Here is a 17,361-nt window from a genome sequence, read left to right on the forward strand (position 1 = left end):
AAGTTGATTAACTTGCCCAGGATATCAATGTTGGTATAAAGATCAGACTTGAACCCAGGACTTTCCAACTTTAAGGCTGGTCCTTGAGTCACTCCTCAACATAATGGGGCATATAAGAAATATGAAGTCTAGTATTATCATACAGTTGACCAGATCACCGATTTAAAGCTAGAAGAGAATTAATCCCATCAAATTTCTCATAGAAACTAAGTCTCAGAGAAGTAAAATTATTTGGCCAAGATCACACAGAGTGATAAGTGTAAAAGCCAAGATCCAAACCCAAATTCCCTTGATGACAAACACAACCCCTTTTCTCTGTACCACATTTCATTTGCCTGAAAGAGATGGAGTCCATGGATTGCTGATGACCAACCAGCAACAATCCTAAGCAATTCCTGCAACAATCCTAAGCATTTTAAACAAGCCAATTATTCATGTATTAGCCTTTCACAATGAAAGTATAATCTAAGTGCGGAAGGCACTTAGTGTCTTCAGTGTCTGTATGCCTTAATAGAAAAGCAGAAAACTGCTAATAATAATTAAAAAAACACCCTCAAAAGTCATTTATTTTAACCCAGTTTTCAACTTCAAATTCAATAGTTCTTTTTCCGTTAAGGCAATATAATGAGGATGAAATAGGAAATGTTATCAATCAGAAAGGAACTCACTGAGCTTCTTCAGCTATTCCATTTCAACATACTGCTACTCTGATTTGCAAACAAAGTTGTGCTTTTCTACAGACAAATAATTCAGCACCATAAACATCCTAAATAATATCCCGAATGATGGGGCAAATTTTCTGCCACAAATTGTGTTCTGCAATATTCTTTATTCAAAGCATTTTGCATTCCAAGCAAGCAGAGACACATCTGAATAAAGTACAGTACCTTTACTGCAGAGCTCCTCACAATAGAGAATTTGTACTCCCAGGCTTTTATTGACGTTTAAATCTGTTAAATATTAACTCCCACTATTGTTCTAAATGATGAATAAGCAAACTCTCCTGCACATACACACAGGCAGCATGTTACATCATCATGTACTTTATGATAGTAAATGCTGAAAGCATTTGCTTTCGTGGTTTCACATGGCTAATTCCTAATTAATGTCAGCCTGAGTCTGCCTCGCCACAATGCATTCAGTTCATGCACCTATGCAGTGTATTAAAGGCTCATCGGGATCACAGATTTTGAGCAGAAGGGGCCTTGGAGGTCCTCTAGTCCAAACAGAAGGGTCTACTTTGGTCCAGAAAAGTGGTGACTTGCCTGAGGTCACATAAGGGATAAGGGAAAGGCACAGAACTAGTGTCTGCCTCCAATCTCGAGTTCCTTCCACTGCCTGACAGCTGACTCTCAATGTTCATACCTATAAACACCCTTGAACACATATGCAAGCACTAGCATATGTATATGATTACATACTGCTACCATTCGTTTCCCTTCTCTGGCATGCACGTGCATACACACAGTATGTAATCCAACTGAACTGATTTCCTTCCCTTAACTTTTGTGGGAGATCAAGATAAAAAGCTAAAAAAAGACAAGTAGACACTTCATGGAGTCTGTGATTAAGAGACAGAAACTAACGAGACAGATGGGCTGATGCATAAAGAGAACCTCAGCCTGCAAGCCCACACTTTTTTTTTCTAAAGATCTACAGGGCTGTACCTTCTCCATTTCAATTTTTATATCTATCAGCATCCTACTCAATTTAACTCTTGTTCATAATTCACAGTACCCCCGCCCTTTCCTGTTCAGACCTCTTTAAATGAGGATTATTCAATTAAGCCAGATGATATCATAAGTAAAAATTGAATCAACTGCCTTTCTTCCACTTTCTTTCATCTTGTAATTCTAGACTTATACAGATGCCGTATTCACTATCAAATAATTTGGTTTCTATTTCAGTAGGAGAGTGGGTACTACATACGGAACACTCTGTTATGAAACTCACCAGAAAAGATTTTTTTAACATCTTGGTAATACAGAAAATTTCAGGACAAAAAATGTATGCAAAAATATATGTTGGTTTTGTAGCCATGTTTAATAGATTGCACTCTACCTAGATATTTAGATCCTGCCTTAAGGTAAAGTTTACTTTAGTGGTTCCTATTACAGTCACTCATAGTCTATTCTCGACACTAGTGGACCTTGCAAATAGTTAAAGGCCTGCACACCATCTTCCTTCCTTGATTCTACTTTGAATCCATTATGATTCCATCTCACAAATAGGTCAAAAGCAGATTTATACATATTTCCTTCCCAATTCTACCTTTCCCTTGGGACCTATGATCTCCAAATTCCTATTAAAGTTCTGCAGTATAAAACATTATAAATTTAAGAGGTCAAGGTCCCTTCCCTCATCTGCTGTTCTCTTTACCATTCTTCCCTAAAACCTTCCTTTTGGAAAAGGGAGCACTATTCACAGACTTTCAAACAGTGCCTCATTATTCCTTCTTATGTTATTGATAAAATGATCTTTTGGACCTGTGTCTTTGCCTTTACTCCAAAGCTGGAGCTTTCTTTTGGTTTTTTAGACTCCTGTGACCTTTACTGAAATATTTTTATTTTCACCTATTCCTGGTTCTGATTCTCTTTTGGAAGCTGTACCATAACTTTGGTCACATTCCAGCACATCAAAAGAATTCTAAAATTTTACCCAAGCTCCATTCAACTTGCCAGGTACTTTTTCAAGATCTTCCTTTCCCAGAATTCCCCCAATTTCTCCTTTCCCTTCATAGCTGATCCCAGAATCCTGGAACATATAAACAGAAGGGCTCTCCATTCTACTCTGCTGTTTCTTCCTGACTGAACCAAATTCAAATGATGCCCTCCTACAGTTGTGAAACTTACCCACAACCTCTATGCCAGTGAATTCTGATGTCCTAAAATACTCAGTGGTGACAATATTGTATGCATCAGAGGAGGAGGATGATTATAAAAATAGGAGCTATTTATGTGCACACAGAACCTGATAATTAGCACACAGAAAAGATACAAGGAAAACAAAAGCTATGGCACGATGGGATCCTAGACTAGCCTGAATATTTTGGTGCATGTGGGAGATTCCTGACTGGAGGTCAAATTGCCTTCTGTGCATACCCACAGCCTGCAACAGTAGTGCCTTCCCATTGCAAAAAGATCTCATTAAAGCTTCTGAAGTTGAAATCTACCTAATTTAAACAGAGAAGAGAGAAGCCGGCTTGGGGGTACACTATCCTCTTCCTAACTTAACTCTCCCTTCTGTTTTAATTGGATTTATTTTGGAAACTGCTATTTCTGTTTCACTCCTTTCCCTAAACTGTCAAAATGAGTATTGCAGCTTGGCTATTAAACAAATGCCAAATTTACTCTAGAGATGGATGGATTTCAGTGGCAAGGGAAGTGAAGATCCTTCTGTATGGTTTGTATATCAGTTTACAGTCTCAAGCACTTGGGGAGAGTAGGATTTGCAGTTGGAAGGAGTATTTATATCATCATCCTGGGAAAAGTTGGTCATTAGCTCCACCTGAGCATGCAGGAGGAAAGGAACAAAGAATGAAAGGGGAAAAAAGCCAAGAACTAAAATACATAGCCAGATTATATAAATAATACTCTACAAGGACTTTGAAATGGTAAGGACTAGAGTGACAGAACAGAAAAATAGTAAAATTTGTTAGAGTTGGAAGTTGACTTAGAGGTAATAAAATAAAAATTTCTTAAAGTTGAAAAATGTTAGCCATCTTTTAAAGACCTGGGCAATAGGACTCCAACTGATCTTCCCCTCCCTATCAATTGTCGGGGCCATATGTCTGTTCTTCACATTGGACCCTCCATCTCCACTGCACTAGCTTTCCCATGTGTCTGGGATGGACTCTCTCTTAGTCTCCACCTCAGAGTGCTTTTCTGTCTCCCCTCTAACCCTTATTCCTTTAAGAAACAGCTCAAGTTATCCATGTCCTGCCTGAAGTCTTAGCCTCTCCCAACCTCCCTCCCAAACTACTTTGTACTTAATTACTACCTGGATATATGTATTTATTTATTGTAATCTCTATATTTTTATGTTTACTTTTCATTTCCCCATTTCAACATAAACTCCTTTCAAGAAGGTACTATTTCCTTCTTTGTCCTCAGATCACTAGCTTTTAGCTCCCTAGCTACAATGCATATGTCAAAAGGAACTAAATAAGAATGACAGTATTCTTCATGTCACCTTGACCATAATGTGTGTTCATATTTTTTGGTATAGTTTAATTCATTTTTTGAAGATTCCACCTACAAACCTACAAAATGTAATTTCCTTTTTTTAAGTTCTGGACAGATGGTAGGTGCTTAATAAATACTCATAGACAGCCAGTTGGCACAGTGGATAGAGTGTTAAAACTGAAGTCAAAAAGATTTGAGTTCAAATCTAATCTCATTCACTTAATAGCTGTATGATCTTGTACAAGTCTCTTAACCTTTGTCTCACTCAATTTTCCCACCTGTAAAAGAAGAAGAAGAATAGCACCTACATGTGTTATTTATTATTGATCCTTTTGAAAAGAGAAGGCAACATTAAGGAAGGCTCTGTGGATACACAGAAGAGTTGTTATGAGGATAAAATGATTAGTATTAAGTGCTTGCAAACCTTCAAGCAAAATAAATTCTAGTTATTATTATTGTTGTTATTATTACTTTCATAGGTAAGAAAACAGTAGCTCATGGAGGGTTAATGGTTGAATAAAATCACAAATCAAAAGTGGCAAAAGCAAGGATAGTCCCCAAGTATCTATCTGCTAGACCACTTCTTACTATGCCAGGCATTCTCATGGCACCCCTTTGACAACATAATGAAGCCTATGGACCCCATCTCAGAATAAAACACAGAAGAAATCCATTATAATGCAATGCAGTTATAGAAAGGTTTTTTTAAGGGAACAGATCAGATATTAAAATTTCTTACCCAATACTATGAAGTATCTGGACATTTCCAAAAAGATACTTAGAAGACCCACAGTAATTGATAATCTTTAATGACTCGCTGGAAGATAAACCTTTCAACCTATAACCATAAATGTCATTATAGCTCATCAAGATCCTACGTAAAGAAGTAATAGACAGAAGGGAGAAAAGTGGAAAGCAAATGTTTCTCAGCAAAGAAATAATTGGTAAGAGTGGGTGGAAATAGAGGGGCAATTTGCAGAGTATCATTAGCAGCAATGGAATTTGGTCAGTCAACAGGTAACCGGTATTGCCTTGATTAATCAGTGAAAAACTCAGTAGGCACCTGTTTTCAGTACTTGTGTTTTCTTGAAGCTCCAATTGGCCCACTGGGACATGAACCTGTTATTTATTCTCCTTTTCTTTTCTTTTCTTTTCTTTTCTTTTCTTTTCTTTTCTTTTCTTTTCTTTTCTTTTCCTTTCTTTTCTTAACCAATACCTTTCTTAGAATCAATACTGTGTATTGGTTCCAAGGCAGAAGAGTGGTAAGGGCTAGACAATGGGGGTTGTGACACTTGTCCATGGTCACACAGTTGGAAGGGTCTGAGGACAAGTCTTTTGTTTCTTGATAACTTAGATCTAATTGCTTGTATCCCAAAGCAATAAGGCCTTTATTATAGTTTCTGAAGCAGGTACTAACTGTACACAAAAAAGATGACTGATATTTCCACAATGACAAAACAAAGTATTGAAGGAAAAGTTGGAAGGCCATATTCCAATCAACAAAAACATATTTATTAAGTACTTACTATATGCTAAGCTTTGGCCTAAGTATTGGGAATACAAAGAAAGGTTAAAACAGCCCCTGCTCTTAAGAAGTTCACATTCTAAAGAGGGAAAAAATGGAAATAGCATATAAATAATACAAAGTAAATACAGAGTAGATGGAAAGTAGCTGGAAGGTTGTTTGTAGGCAACAGAGAAAAGACAGAGTGGAGAAGATAGTTGGGGCAATCTGATGGAGTAGATAGAAGGAGATGGGATTAAGAGTACATGTACAAAAGAAATAGGTTTTGAACAATGATACATGTAGCCCAGTGGAATTGCTTGTCAACTCAGGGAGAGGGGAGGGAAGAGGGGAGGGAGACAACACGAAGCATGTAATCTTGGAAAAATATTCTAAATAAATAAATAAATTTTAAAAATAATAATATATTTGTTCATCTCAAAAAAAAAAAAGTACATGTACAGGGGGCAACTAGGTGGCTCAGTGGTTTGAGAGCCAGACCTAGAGATGTGAAGTCGGTGAGCAAATCTAGCCTCAGACATTTCCTAGCTGTATGACCATAGGCAAGTCATTTCACTTCCATTGCCTGCTCTCTACCACTCTTCTGCCTTAGAACCAATACTATCAATTCTAAGAGAGAAGGTGAAGGTTTAAAAAGGAATACATATACAGGAATTATTTGCAGGGCAGGTTGGAGAATGGAACATTTCTTTATCTGAGACTAGAGTGGGGAAAAATGTCTGAACAGTTTCAGGCAAGGAAGAGGGGACAAGAAGCTCTCATTGAGTCAGACAAGAGGAAATGACTGTATAACCACCATGGCGGCAACAACAGTTTGTCTTGGTACAGTCGGAGCCACGGGCATTAGCAGAATGAAGAGAAGGAGTTCAGAGAAGTCATGAAGAGATACGAGAAGGGCTTTGTGTAAGGGATTTCTGCTTTTGGTGGTAGGTTGGCCTAGAACACCTCTAATGTCACTTCCTGCCCTGAGAGTCTATTGGGAGATGTGCATGATTTCAAAAAGCAACAGCAAGTAGAAGAACTTCAATATAAACAAGTTACCTTCCAATCTGTGCTTATTGCCCTTTGCTTTGAATAATGTGGTTTCCCAATACATATAACTGCAGGATTAGATCTAAGGAAGGAAAAAAAAAGTCACTGAAATTCTCTTTAAAGACAATGCAGAAAGCCAGCAAAGTTGTCTTAGATATCATCTTCTTTCAATAATGTTTTTCTGTGTCTGTGACAAAATGTTCTAAATTATCCTGTATGAGTTTCTGTGGCTCTGTGGGCATTTGTGACGAGATCAATTATATCTTGTACAAAACCTTCAAAGAGTAAATGAGTTTATGCCTAAATTGGCAAATTCTTTCAAAACTCAAATACATCACAAGACAGTTTTATGCCTTCATGGAAAAAGCCATGTATATATACCCACATCTTTTAAATAGGAAACTTTCACTTTGCCAGACTTGTCAAATATCATAAAAAAGGGGGGTTTCCATTCCCCATCCCACCTCAGGAGAGGAGAGACTGAATGTTAATCTGGAGTTTTAAGTGGAATACAAACTAGTATAAATTTACAGTGCAAATCAACTCAGACACCAAAATGCCTAGATATGATAGCCAAGAAACTTAAGGTAAAATTAGGCTATGTAAATAGAGTCATAGTGTCCAGGTCTAGGGAGGTGATTGTTTCAATGCACTCTGCCCTGGCTGGATCACACCTGCGTTATTGTGTTCAGTTCTGGGCACCTCAGCACAGGAAAGACACTGATAAGTTGGAGAAAGTCCAAACGGGGCCAATCGGAATGGCGAGGGCTTCAAACAAATGCCATGCGAGGATCAGTTGAAGGAAATGAGGACATATAGCCAAGAAAAGCAAAGTTCTAGGCAGCCTCTAGTATTCGAAGCTATGACGTGCAAGGAAGACCTTGTTCTCTTTGGCCCCCAAGGCAAGCAATGAATTGCAAGTTACATAAAAGTTAATGTAGTTTTGGAAGGAAAATCTTTGTCACAATTAGTTGTGCCAGAGTGGAAAGGACTGTCTTAGGAAGCAAATGGACTTTTCCCTTACTAAAGACTTTGAAGTATCACTCAAGTTGTGGAAAGGCTTCTTCCTCAGGTACAAGTTTCACTGGCTGGTCACTAAGGTCCCTTCTAACACTGAAATGGTACAATAAGTATGGAAGGTGTCCCCAAGCTATACTGGGGGAATGAATAGGGAAAAGATAAAGAAAGGGAAATGACAAGAGAAGAGAACAAGTCAAAGAGTTGCAACAGTCAAAAGAAAAAAAAAGCCAAAATGTGCTATTTTCCATAGTAACATAAAAGACAAGTAGAATTTAATAATAAAGAAGTGTTCTTGATCTTCCATTTTTATAGTGATACTAGGAAAAAAAGGATGATTTGTGAATTTCTTGATTGCAAAAGGGTCTCTATAAAAGTCTTCTACATGTTTTTCTTTCACAGTCTCTCTGAGAATGGTTGAAATGAAAACTGCTGGACTCAATGGTTGATCTCAAAGATTGCAGATACCCAGATGACTGTCTTTTCACTTTTCAAATGGGAATTGCATAGCTAAAGGAGATTCTAAATCAAATACACTAGAACGAAATGCTCCCTGGCAATTTTAAGTGGTGTTGAGTGGTTTGTCTTATAAGAGACCAGGGATCATCCATTCAGAGAATTAGGCAAGTACTATACACTGAGCTCAGGGCATGCTTCTGGCTTTATAAATCTAGGGGACACAGTCCTTCACAAGTTTATGGACCAGATTCTGACTTCAATCAGTCAAATATTTACTAAATATCTATTCTGTGCCAGGCACTGTGCTAGGTACATCAGAATAGACAAGAAGAAGCACTCCCTACCTTCAAGGAGTTTACATTCTATTCGTTAAGTCAACATGTACAAAATAAATATATTCGAAATAAAGATACAACAAAACACAAGGTAATTTCAAAGGAGGATGTTTCCACAGCTGTAGGGAACAGGAATCTTCAAGGAGAAAGCAGTGTTTGAGCTGAGCTTTGAAGAAAATTATGAATTGTGAGTGGCAGAGATGAAGAGGAAGTACATTACAAGTTATGAGGGATAGACAGCCTGAGCAAACACACAGAAATGGGAAGTCGAATGATATGTCTGACATGCAAACTGCAAAAACAGAGTCCTCTTCTCCCTCAAATTTCAGTTGTAATTTAGGTATGTTGAGAGGCACATCAGATACTCTATGGCACTAGGATATCATTTCAAAGCTTGATTAATCAATATGTATTTATGATAAGGAAATAGCATTGTAAACTAAATATTAAATCACCCACTAGGTTTAGGGGATTTATCCATGACAATTATAAATATAATACACTAAATACAAAGCAAATCATGACCATTAGACTTGAGATGATGTCGTAAGGAAAAAAGACAGGGCTGAATAAAAGAAAATAGAAGGATTCTTCTTTTACATTCAAAAGCTCTATGATTCTCTCAATGGCACTATATACCTCTCTTATTACTCACTTCACCTCTCTGTAGCTATGCCCTTTCTTTCCTTCCTTTCTCCTTATTCTCTCCATAGGATCAAAGCGATAGAGCTAGAAGGATCTTTAGGCATTATCAGATCAGCCCCTCTCATTTCACAGAGGAAGAAAATCTAGGCCAGGAAGGTATGAGATCTCACCCAGGTAATATAATGGACAAGAAAAGTAATTTATTGCATGTTAGAAATATACTGTGGACCTTTCTGAAGTGAACAAGCCCCATATTTTTGTTGTTTAGCCATTTCAGTCAGCTCTTTAGGACCTCATTTGAGGTTTTCTTGGCAAAGATATTGGAGTAGTTCACCATTTCCTTCTCTAGCTCATTTTACAGAGGAGAAAACTGAGGCAAAAAGAATTAAGAAACTTTCTCAGAATCACCCAGCTACATGATTATTAACTCTTACAAAATTCATAACTTTCAGTAAAACTCTTTCTATAAGCCTCTCTGAATTGAAGGCTCCCACTTTCCTTTTTTCAAGAAAACTAAAGTAATTTCTCTTTTGGGTGAAAGGAAAAAAAATAAAAGAAGCATGCAAGGAGGTATGACACCAAAGCCCTTTTTCACCTGACTTCTTGCTCCTCCTCTGACAAGACATTCCATTTCCCATCTCTGCATTTTCACTGTCTGTGACAATATATTCCTTCCTCATTTTCACCTCTTGATTTCCTTCCAATCAGCTAAAATCTCACCTTCTATCAGAAGATTTTCCTAGGGAAATTAGAGCTGAAATTCCCTATGATTATTTCCAATTCATCATATCTATATTATGTTTGTTCATAGTTTTTTTAATGTTGTCTCCTCATTTAGCTTTCTTGAAGGCAGAGAATATTTTTGATTTGTGGCCCAAGTTCTTAGCACAGTGCCTGACACATAGTAAGGGATTAAAAAATGCTTGTTGACCGAGTGATTCTTGGAACTACAGTCTTATACTCATTAATGTTTGCCTCTCTTCCTCACATTTCTATACTAATTTTAATTAGTAAGTCTACCTCTCAGTTAAATAATTTATGACAAGCATAGAAAAATGGAAAAGTAAATGACTCTAGCAAAGTCTCAATTTTTATATTTTCTCTATATTGAGACTTAAGGTATTATAATCATTTAATTTTCTATAGCTGGTCTATTTGTTTATTTGGGTAGTAAGAAATCAGCATGAGGAATGTTGAAAGGATACCAAGAGTTCTTGGTCAAGGAAGCCAAATTTAAATTGTCAAATACTTCTTAACTGTGGTACCCAGGGAAATCCCCATTGCCTAGCCCTTACCACTCTGCTTTCTTAGAACCAATGCACAGTACAGGAAGAAGGAAGGAAGGAAGGAAGGAAGGAAGGAAGGAAGGAAGGAAGGAAGGAAGGAAGGAAGGAAGGAAGGAAGGAAGGAAGGAAGGAAGGAAGGAAGGAAGGAAGGAAGGAAGGAAGGAAGGAAGGAAGGAAGGAAGGAAGGAAGGAAGGAAGGAAGGAAGGAAGGAAGGAAGGAAGGAAGGAAGGAAGGAAGGAAGGAAGGAAGGAAGGAAGGAAGGAAGGAAGGAAGGAAGGAAGTTACAAATAAAGAAACAAAGAATTAAAGGACACTGAAATTTCCATTCCTTTGGGCAAATATTTTCTAAGCACCTACAAGGAGCCAGGCACTATGCTTAGCCCAGAGAAAATTAAGCATTCTTTACCTTCAAGGACTTAACATTCTACAAACATATGCTACACAGATTATTAAATACAAACTACATAAAAGTAACACAAAATAATTCCAAAAGGTAGAAAACCATAACAAGCAGGGTGAGGGATAGATTAGGAAATACTTCCCAAAGAAGACAACATCTAAACTACACTTTGAAGGCAGTTAAGGATTCTATTAGGCAGAAATGAAAAGGGAGGATGTTCTAGATACAGGGGTCACAGTCTGTACAGAGTCAAGAAGGAAGAGTCTGAGGATCAACACCAAATTCCTTTGCATTGCTATAGTCTTGCCTTCTACCCCCCACAACCTGCCATAGCTTAAAGACTTCAAAACTACACTGTTGCATAATTTGGGGCAAACAAATACTGATGCTCTATATTAACAAGCTTTATTCTCCCCTCAACATCCCTTTTCAAAGAAGTAAAATTTTATTATTGCAGATATAAGGAAATAGACATCAAGCAGTGCTAAGAGGAAAAAACCTTTTAAAAACTTTTAAATCCCTTTCTGCTTTCTCAGAAGGGAATCTCATTAAGCTTCACTCATGCCAATGGAAGTTGTATAACAGCTCTTTGGAATAAGATAATCTAACTTTCATTTCTCTTGCTTGTCAGCCATGTCCCTATCTAACCACTCAGAATCAGTTTCATTTGATTTCTACCAGCTACATGTGATATCTATGAAGAGCAACTGGAAGTTTTTACTTTGGCATACCAAAATCATCAAAGCACAAAGGCAATGTAGCCTATAGCTGGAGAAGAGGTCGGATGAGGTGGGTGATGGTTACCTGTACATGTGCTTTCATCAGGATGAAGAAGGTAGAAGCATTATCAGTGAATTCATTCTCCCTGGAAGGTCTTTTCAGGCAGATGCTGCTTGAATCAAAAGTAGTGGCAGTAGGGAAATTCAATAAATATTGACTGCCCAGGTCTGTAAAATACAAAAAACAAAAAAAGAAGTGAATTACAAAGCTTAAAAAAAATATTTGTTACACTTAGCTTTCAGGTTCCTTCATTCCCTAATTTAACTGGATATACAAATACTCACAGTCCCCCCCCCTCTCTCTGTCTCTCTCTCTGTCTCTGTCTCTGTCTCTGTCTCTCTCTCTCTCTCTCTCTCTCTCTCTCTCTCTCTCTCTCTCTCTCTCTCTCTCTCTCTCTCCCTCCCTCCTACTCTCTCTGTCCCCTTCTCCCATCTTTATATCTCTCCCCTTCATCAAAGTGTGAAAGTGATTCCAGTTTCTCAAAGGATATCCTAATGGAACATAGAGCTTTCTCATAGCTTCCACCAAACTGGAAAGGACCTTCAGCCTATATGCTTGTCCTCCAAGGCCCAGCCTAGAGAAATTCAGGGAGGCTCATGACCAGATTGGCTATAAGATGATGAGTTTTTCACATGCAGCAATTTCCCAAAACTCTCTAGTAAGCTGTGGGCTAAAGCTGAGACCCACATTAGTGGCAGAAGCTCTCACATTTGATATAACTGAGATCCTTAGATTAGAGAATTAGAGAAGTATTATAAATTGCTAAGTCAAGAAGACTCTAAGAAATGCTTTAAATGAAATAATTCCATAGGAAAAACTTTTGAAAAGATCTAATTAACAGTACTAAAGAAGTAAAATAAAGGGTAGAGTGGCAGCCACAAGACTTGAAACAAGGTTATACTCTATCCCATTTAAGCTGGTGACCAAATCCTTGATTTAGGAATTCACAAACCCTGTGAAGGCACACAGACATTAGTAATGAAGAAGTATTGGCTGTGCAAACTCTTTCTACAAAAATCCACATGCCAGGTACAAAAGTTATGGTAATTCAAATTTCATGAGTTTTTAACCCAAATAATTATAAAATTTTGCCAAATATTGCTTCTGTTGCCAGAAGAACTGAACAAAGATTGATGTTCATCAATTACCAGTGATTGCTGGGCATTAATAATGCAACTCTATAAATATCACTTAGTTATTCATCTAATCAATGTGTCAAAACATTTTATGAATTAATTGCAAACATTTTCTATATGTGGTCTACATATAGAATAGCTCTCATTTATGGAGCACATTACAGATAGATATCATCTCATTTTGTCCTCATAATTACCTTGAAAAGTAGGTGTATTATTGTTATTCTCATTTTACACTTGAAGAAATTAAGGCAGGCGGAGCTCTTAAGTGACTTGCTCAATAAGTGTCTGAAGTCAAGTCTGAAAGCATTTGGCTGCCTTCCTAAGTAAAATGAAATAAGCTATAGAAAGGACAAAGAAAAAGTGACCTCAGTCTTGTAACCACGGTGTGAAAAAAGAAAAAAGACTGATTATAAATCAATAAAGCATCTGATAGGACAATTTTAAAATCCAAGTTATTGATGAAGTCATTAAAATACTGTTTTTATTATCTCTCCATATATGTATATTTATGTATCTGTCTATATTTAATATTCTGTGTTATCAGTTAAAGTGTTAGACACAGAGTCAAAAAGACCTAAATTTAAATCTTGTCTTAGATATTTACATATGTGACTCAGTTTGCCTAACTACTCTCAGACTCATGTCCCTCATCTGTAAAATGGGGATAATATCCACATCACAGAATTTGTGGAGATAAAATGTAAAGAAGATCAATATGTAAAGGGTTTTACAATCCTTAATGTGCTATTTAAATATAAATACTATTATTTATGATAACAACTATTATTATTATTATTATTATTATTATTATCCATACTCCATGTACCTACTTGCCCAGTGTTAAAGCTCAAAGTAAGCAATTTATCAACCTTATTTTTTAATACCCTTTTTTATGGTTTGGTAGAGTGACAGGGGAAAACAAGCTCTAGAAGAACAAATTCAAAGCCCCCAGCTATTTTATTACCAGACCTTTTAAAGTGTATGATCTAATCCAATGGTCACATTCATTTAGCAATGCAATGTTTCAATTCCATCAAAGTCCTCTTGTAGGGGGCAGTTGGGGGCTCAGTGGATTGAGAGCCAATCCTAGGGGAAGGGAGGGTCCTGGGTTCAAATCTGTCCTCAGACACTTCCTAGCTGTGCGACCCTGGGCAAGTCACTTGACCCCCATTGCCTAGCTCTTACTGTTCTTCTTCCTTGGAACCAATACACAGTATTGAATCTAAGACAGAAGGTAGGTGTTTAAAATATTTTTTTAAATCCTCCTCTGATACCTCACCATGATATGCCATAAAGATGACCCCATGCTCTAGAAGTCAGTGCCAGAAGAGCATAAATTCTTCTAAGTCCCCTTGAGTTAAGAAAGTTTGGGGCCCAGGGCCATTACCTCCTGTGTGTCTAGTGTCTATGGACCAAATATTTCAGCACAGATAAGCTCATCACCAGAAGTTTGTCCACCAAGTGTTGTTGTCCTGCCTCCGCACATCTGCTTCTTCCAGAGAAATAGTTTCGATTTTACATTAAAAAAAGTTTTCTCCCACAGAAACTTTATGTGGACACCATCTCTTACTGTATACAGAAGTTCTAATTTGCCTCAGTAGAGAGGAATATGCACATCTGGAAATCAGGGATGCCTGAAGAATAAAATGCTGGAAAACGCTGGATCTTCACACCACAGGTACTCACTCATATTAAAAAATGAAGAAAAACAGGAACAGATACATTGGCCTACAAATGTTTACAAAGAAGAACTCTAAACCTGAACAAATAATCCCCACAATGATTTTCTAATAATTCAATCAGAATAATATTTAGGTTCATGCAAAAAATAAGATTAATTTTAAGAACAGTTCACAAGGTCTGACACCATTAGGGTTCTGATGGTCAGTTGTCAGGGAAAGCAATGAAGCTACCAATATGTCTATTTTAAATGGCAGGAAACTCAGCATTTTCAATTCCAGGTGTCAGCATTTCATAAAAGATGCTGAAGTTATTTTAAAAATAATAATGATATACAAGTTCCTTCTAAAAGTACATTCTAAAACATCAAACCATAGACAGGTCTCTGAGTGATCTCAGGACAAAAGCATATTTAACTATATATTATATGTATACATATACACAAACATAATATACTACTTTTAAATAAGTGGGGTTCCCCTTTTATTTTTTCAGATTCATATAACAAAAATACTTAAAATTAAAACTAGAAGGGAACTCTCAGCTAAGTGGTACTGTAGATAAAGAGTGCTGGACCTAAAGTCAGAAAGCTATCAGTTCAAATCCTACCATAGATACTTGCTAGCTATATGACTCTGGACAAATCATTTAACCTTTTTAAATAAATATTTAAATAAAATGGGGATTTAAGTAAACATTTAAATAGGGGAAATGATTTAAACTTCTCTCCCAAAGTCACTGTGAAGATCAAATATTATCCTATTTGTAAAATGCTTCTTCCATGCCTGGCATGTAGGTATTGGTTTCCTTCCTTTCTTCCTTCAATCTAGTATGAACTCATTTATGTTACAGATGAGGAAACTGGTAGCTGAGGTCCAGAGAAGTGAATGATTTGTATAAGTAAAGATTAGAACTCAGCTCTCTTGCCTTCTAGTCCAACTAGCCTCCTCCATCACATCATTGTTTCAAGATACAATATGCATACAACTACATTTGTTTCCATACATTATTCTTAAGTCAGGTGAAAAATAAGTGTAGATTCCTTGGACAATTAATTCCCTCCACACTTCTAATAATTTCCTAGTGTCTTAGTGACAATACATCCTCCAGCAGAGAGCATCAGTGATTTAAATAATCACAGAATCCATTTCATGACTCATAATTTCCATTTTACTATATTTTATTTCCTAAGCCTCAATTCCTTACATATCTGCCTCAATTTCTTTTTGTGAGCTTGTTGCTCCTCTAGCTCCATCACAATGTACACACAAACATCAATTTCAAAAGGCCAAACTACATATTTAATGTTGGCAAGAAAGGAACAAAGACCTCACAAGAAACTAATGATGTTCAAAGGAGCTTTTTTCTATATTCACAACCACCAGATAATCTACTCTTTAGGACTGGCATCCCCAGCAGTTAAACTAGAATCCACTAGGGACAGAGAGGCGATGCAGTGGCTAGAGCATCAGCCTCAAACACTTACCAAGTGTGATCCTAGGTAAGGCACTTAATCTCTGCCTACCTCAGTTTCCTCAACTATAAAATGGGGACAATTATAGCACTTATCTCCTAGGATTGTTGTGAGGACCAAGAGGGATATTTGCAAAGTACTTAGATAAATACTTGGCAACAGGAGGATTTAATAAATGTTTGCTTCCTTCCTACCAGAAGATTTCAAAGCCTAACCTGGCAGATTTGTGAACTGACTGCCACTTTGAAGTCACATCTCCACCATCCTTCATTCAGTTCTATCTGGGCTAACAGTAATGTTCTTCTAAGCTTAACTACATAAGGATTGTCTACCAGCACATCCCTGCAAATAATCTGTCATCATTACCTACCTCTCCACCCTATTTTATCATCCCCTTGAGATCTTAAAGTCTTGGAGAAATTAAAAGTTTTCCTTACAAAAAGGTTATGGACTCCCTATTTTATGACAAAACTCACTCCAAAGAGTTTGGCCAAAGGCAAACTCTGGGTTACCCTTTCATTTTTTAACAGCTGAATCATTTTAAGAGGCAAGAGATCATTTTCTTCTCTTAAGCTGTTCCTTTTTTTTATTTTATGATACAAAAAGACCTCAAAACCTGGCACAAAGTGATGAGTGTAAATAAAGAGAGGCATTTCCTATATCCTAAAGTATTAATGTGGACACACCATTCTTCTCCCCACCAGGATTTTGGAAAATGGGAACTCTTTCCTTAAACCTTCTTTTGATTTTGAATGGACAAAATACCAGAAGAGAGAAAGACTAGAAAGAGAGCAAAACATTGAAGTATATAAAAAAGATCACCTAGAGTTTATGATGTCCATTTAATTCCTGGATATCTTGGGGAACAACATCACAAAAAACTGATCCCAAGCAGTAAAGTATGGTGGGAAAAGTTTTGCTGTGAAACTTAAGAGACATGATTTCCAGTTTAAGGTCTTTCCATTTCTATATGTCATATAATGTTAGATTAAACACTTAACTTCTGTAAATCTCAGTTTTCTAACCTAGAAAATTATGGGGGATGGGGCCATGATGAAATTTACAGGCCACACTGGAATGGATGAACACTAAGGTCTTCTGGTTCTAACTCTATGGTTCTAGAATTATAGTTATAATAATCATGACCTGGGGTAAAATTACCCCAAATTCAATGTTTGGTGCTTTATCAATTTCTGGCATGACACTTTTTGCACTCAGCATTTACTAATCACCAAGAGGCAATTAGATAGCTCAGATGATAGAGAACTGGGTCTGGAGTTAGGAAGATCCGAGTTCAAATGTGATCTCAAACACCATCTAGCTGTGTGACCCTAGGCAAGTCATTTAACTTTCTTTTGCTTCAGATTCTTCATCTGTATAATGCACTGGAGAAGGAAATGGCAA

The 17,361-nt window shown here is 37.0% G+C and overlaps 1 protein-coding gene across 12 annotated transcripts in view; it reads right to left on the reverse strand.

Moving 5' to 3' along the window:
- Positions 1-17,361, reverse strand: part of ATXN1 (ataxin 1) — a 543,129-nt gene that overhangs the window by 338,547 nt on the left and 187,221 nt on the right. For 11 of the 12 annotated variants that reach the window (XM_016431756.2, XM_056823470.1, XM_056823467.1 and 8 more), the window contains one exon: positions 11,689-11,831. The gene's annotated coding sequence lies outside the window, so the exon portion shown is untranslated. Of the gene's footprint in view, positions 1-6,750; positions 6,824-11,688; positions 11,832-17,361 lie in introns of all 12 variants that reach the window. The other variant, XM_007487911.3, reaches the window with a different exon arrangement.

Source organism: Monodelphis domestica, chromosome 3 (assembly GCF_027887165.1).
Source record: "Monodelphis domestica isolate mMonDom1 chromosome 3, mMonDom1.pri, whole genome shotgun sequence".
In the NCBI taxonomy this organism is placed as follows: domain Eukaryota; kingdom Metazoa; phylum Chordata; class Mammalia; order Didelphimorphia; family Didelphidae; genus Monodelphis; species Monodelphis domestica.